Raw genomic sequence first — 4,567 nt, forward strand, 5'->3', positions numbered from 1 at the left:
GCATAAAAAGTACAGAGTCAGATAGGCCAATTAACAAGAGCGCCGCGCATAATTATAACATTGGAAATACATGCAGCTCGCTCCAACATTGTTAATTGTTACCGGGGGATTTATGGTAATTGGCCCACAACAGGCAGCCGGGGAACCTGCCCAGGGCTGGTAATTAAAAAAATGATATTCTACACAAATGCCGGATGGCCTAATTAGGCCTTGATTTACATAAAGGCCTGTGAGGAGGTGCTGGGCACCTCACCGCTGCTGCTGGGGCCACTCTGGCCAGCAGTCCACGAGGTGAGGCCAGCAGGCAGGAGCCCCCACAACACCCCACACCCTGTGGCCACGGGAGCTGCTGGTGTCCACGCTCCGTCTGCTGGTGGGGTCCCCATGGCCATCCCTGAGCACTGAGCACAGGCCCTGCCTCTGTCTGGGAGAAGACCTCCAGGGCCCAAGGCCACCTTCCCCTGGGTTCGCCACTGTCCTGGGGGGCAAGTCCATCCATCCAGCACATGGCCCCCTCTACTCTCCCTGTGTGCTCCCCTCCTGCAGTGTCCCAGTGAGTGTGCCTGGCCAATATCCTGGGCGCATGGTCAGGCAGGTGATCTGGGTCCAGCCCTCCCCTACCACGAGGACAGCCTCAGACCCAACGCCCCTGGTGCGGGAAGTGCCCCTGCCCCCACCGTACCCACTCAGTTGCCTCAGAGGAGCCCGGAATACTACCAGACGCACAGAGGGCTGGAGGGAGGGAGGGGCTGGGAACAGTGTGCAGTGTGGGAGAGAGGGGCGGGGGCACCCTTGGAAGGCAGAGAGGAGGCCAGCTAAGCTCTGACTCATCCCTTGGTCTGATTTACCCCCCTCCCTCAAGGAGGCTGCCCTGCGCCCCATTTTACAGGGTGGGAAGTGAAGTCTTATGTCTGGCAAACTAGGCCCAACTCTCCGGGCTTCCACCACAGCCCGTCTCCTCTCCAGGGGCTGTCCCCAGGGGCCAGCATGGTGCCAGGCATCTCCAGAATGTGGACCCCTGCCGGCCCCATGCCCCAGTCCCAGCAGGGGCACAGTCCCAGCCGCCCCTGCGGCATCCCCGGCCCGCCCGCCGCCGCCGCCACCTCTTCGACTTTCTCAAGCAGATTTACCGTAACGTTCACACTCTGAACAGAAAACTCTGCCTCATTTACAAATGTAATTTCAATTGAGGGTAGTTTTCCAATCTCCTTTCATTTGAGTCCCAATTGAGCCCCTTCTCGCGGTGCTGATGGCATGATTAGACAGTGTGCGCGCCGAGGCAGATTAGTCAAGCGCGGCCCTGTAAATTGGGAAGGATGTTTTATCAGGACACGTCGCTGCACTGCAGGCAGCTGTGGGGTGCTCTGGGCTGTCCCCTCAAATCACAGTTATGGAATAATTTAGCCCGCGATTCTCTGCGATTACTGCCGCCACTGATCATGCTGTCACTTTCCGAGTGAGCACTTCATCCTGCGTTTATTCATGCCAGATCTGTTTTGCTTTCGTAATGAGCACATATTACCCCGGCACAAAGAGGATGAAGGCGGCCGCGTGATAGATAGGCGTGAGATTAAATGGGATCTTTATGACTTCTGCAGCCATCAGTTCTGACTGTGTGATAAGACGCATCGACTAGGGCCCTGATTTGCTCTTTATTGGAGCCAATATTAGCATGCGCTCACCAGTGCACGGGCTGATCAAACCCACTTAAGGTGGACTCACCGCATAGGGCCAGCTGCAGATGCTGCTGGGATAGCCAGGAGGGAGGCTGCAGTCCACAGCCGGGCAGGTGGGGGGTGGTGTGGAATTCTCACACTGCCCTGAGGCCACTTCACCCTGGTGGCTGCAGGGGGTCCCGGGGGTGAGGTGCCCCTGGCGACCCCGGGCACAGTGGGCTGTCCTGTATGCCTGGGTCTCAGGGTGGCCCTCTCCTTTCCCACCCCTTACCAGGCTGCCAAGAACGATGACTCCCCCAGCCCTTTCTGGGGACCCAGCAGCCTCCTCATCGTGTCCCCAGCTCCTGCTCTCTGGCAAGGAGAGAGACTGGCTTGTTTAGGAGGGGTGCCAGGCCATTTCCTGGGTGGGGGCAGTGTCCAGCACCTTCCTCTTCTGCTCGGTATCATGGAGACCCCTCCCTCCTCCTGCTGGACAGCCACCACCTGTACTCAGCTTCGGGCAAGGCGCTCCCCATCCTGCCTCTCTATCTTCCTGCCATACCTTCAGCAACCCCCTGGACAGCCCCTCTCCCAGGCCACCCCTCTGTCAGGGGCACTGCTTGTGCCTATCACTGCCTTTCTTTCCCCTGGTGTGGCCCCTGCCAGACCGCAGCCATCTCCCCTGTCAAAGTCCCCTGCAGCTCAGATTGGATGATGCCAAGTGCAGCCCAGGGCGTGCAACTCGGGTGCAGGGTGGGATGGGGTAAGACTGGGGGCCAGAGAGACTCGGGGTGTGGCGGAGTCCTGGACCTGAGTCCACACAGCATCCCATCCTGTGGCTGCGCTTTCTCCTGAAGGGGCTCCAGCCCTCCCCAGGGGCTGCAAGCCCAGCTGGGTGTGCCCCATGCAGTCAGCCCTGCCGGGCGACCCCCAGCTGCCTTTTCCCCCAGCAGGGCATGGGCAGGCAGTGGGCACTCAGGGGGTAGCTGGCTTGCTGCACTCTGTCCTCTTCGTGGGCAGATGGGACCCCTTCACTGCGTGGGGACTGGGCTGCTCTCACGTGCCTTTAGACGTGCAGGTCGCTTCTGTGGCCCCCTTCTGTGAAGGGCCTGTCACTCATCCACCTGGCACATTTTTAACCTCAGTGTCATGTGTTGACACCGAGGGAGACAGAGACCATGAAAGCTCATCATAGCCGAGGAGTTCGGGCAGCTAGTCCATCTGGGGAGGCCCAGCAGCCTGGCACACAGGGCGTGGGCCCTCCTGCCAGAGGCAAGCTGAGCCTGCCACCCGCTGACCACCAGCCGTCCAGCAAGCCCCACTCACTAGCTCCAGGCCCTCCTCCTGCACCTGCCCAGGCCTTGCCTGTCTCAGGGGAGCCCGTGTCTGCAAGGCCCCACAGGAGGGGCTGGGACGGAATGGGGCTGAGGGTCCCTTGAAATGATCCCTCGGCTGAGGGCCACAGAGGAAGAGGGGTGTGGGGGCACCAGAGACCATCTGTGTTTTGGAAGAATGTCTTTTCCAATCTTCCTCACAGAGGAATCCGAAGAAACATGCTGGATGTCCCCGGAGGAGAAGCTGAACCCATGTGAGGGGGGCTTCACTGACTCTCCCCATACACAGGGCACCGGGGAGAGCAGCCACATGACTGCGGGCTGGGGCTTTTGCCCCTGATGGGAGGCGATGAGGAGGGCACCGGTCTGGCCCTGAGACAACCCCCAGACCAGCCCCGACTGGGACACTCTGCAGGATGTCAAGCAGCGCCCCCCAAAGCTGTCAAGGCCATCCTAGACCAGCGGGGCCTCAGGAGATGGTGCAGAGTCCCGGACCAGACAAAGGGCACTGGGAAAGCAGGAGCCCGAAGGAAGGCTGGAATTCAGGGAAGAGCCACGTGCCAGGCTGTGACGAAGGTGACAAGATGAAACACTGACGGGGGCGGAGGAGGCATCCGAACTCTACGCGCTACCTTTGCACTACTCTGTAAATCTAAAATTATTCAGAAGTGAAAGTTAAAAATCACTCTGGCTCTGGTGTGCAGTGTGGCTGCTGGGAGGGGGTGAAGAGCTGGGGATGAGGGAGAAGCTGGGATGAGGGAGGAGCTGAGGGCGAGGGAGGAGCTGAGATGAGGGAGGAGCTGAGGGTGAGGGGGAGCTGAGGATGGCCGGAGCTGGGAGGGAGAAGCTGGGGATGAGGAGGAACTGCAGTGAGGGAGAAGCTGGGAATTGGGGAGGAGCTGAAATGAGGGAGCAGCTGGGATATGGGAGGATCTGGGAATAGGAAGGAGTTGGAAATGAGGGAGATGCTGGGATGAGGGAGAAGCTGGGGATTGGAGAGGATCTGGGGGTGAGTGAGGACCTGAGGGAGGAGCTGGGGATGAGGGAGTGGCTAGAATGAGGGAGGAGCTGGGAAAAAGGAGGAACTGGGATGAGGGAGGAGCTGGGGAAAAAGAGGAGCTGGGATGAGAGAGAAGCCAGGAAGAGGGAGGAGTTGGGAATGAAGAAGGATCTAAAATGAAGGAAGAGTTGGGATGAGGGAGAAGCTGAAGGGGCGGGAGGTGTGGAGAGACATTTTAGAGGTGGGAGGCTGTGTGTGTGTGTGTGTGTGTGTGTGTGTTTGAATGTGTGAGGGTGAATATGTGAATGTGAGTCAATATGTGTGAATGTGGGTGTAAATGTGAATGTGTGTGTGCGAATGTGTGTGTGTGAATGTCGGTGTAAATGCGAATGTGTGTGAATGAATATGAGTGAATGTGAGAACAAATGTGTGTGAAAGTGAATTGTGTGAATTTGGGTGTGTGAATGTGAATGAATGTGTGAATGTGAGTGAATGAATATGTGTGTGTATGAGTGTGCAAGTGAATGTATGTGAATGTGTGTGTACATGTGAGTGTGTGTGAGAGCAGTTTTGCGACT

At 58.2% G+C, this 4,567-nt stretch overlaps 1 long non-coding RNA gene across 1 annotated transcript in view; it reads left to right on the plus strand.

Moving 5' to 3' along the window:
* Positions 1 to 3,674, plus strand: part of LOC105532663 — a 6,212-nt gene extending 2,538 nt beyond the window's left edge. Inside the window, exon 2 of the long non-coding RNA XR_001005026.1 lies at positions 3,193 to 3,674. This is a non-coding gene — a long non-coding RNA (uncharacterized LOC105532663). The remainder of the gene's footprint in view (positions 1 to 3,192) is intronic.
* The last annotated feature ends 893 nt before the right edge of the window (positions 3,675 to 4,567 follow it).

Source organism: Mandrillus leucophaeus, unplaced genomic scaffold, assembly GCF_000951045.1.
Source record: "Mandrillus leucophaeus isolate KB7577 unplaced genomic scaffold, Mleu.le_1.0 Scaffold98, whole genome shotgun sequence".
Lineage (NCBI taxonomy): Eukaryota > Metazoa > Chordata > Mammalia > Primates > Cercopithecidae > Mandrillus > Mandrillus leucophaeus.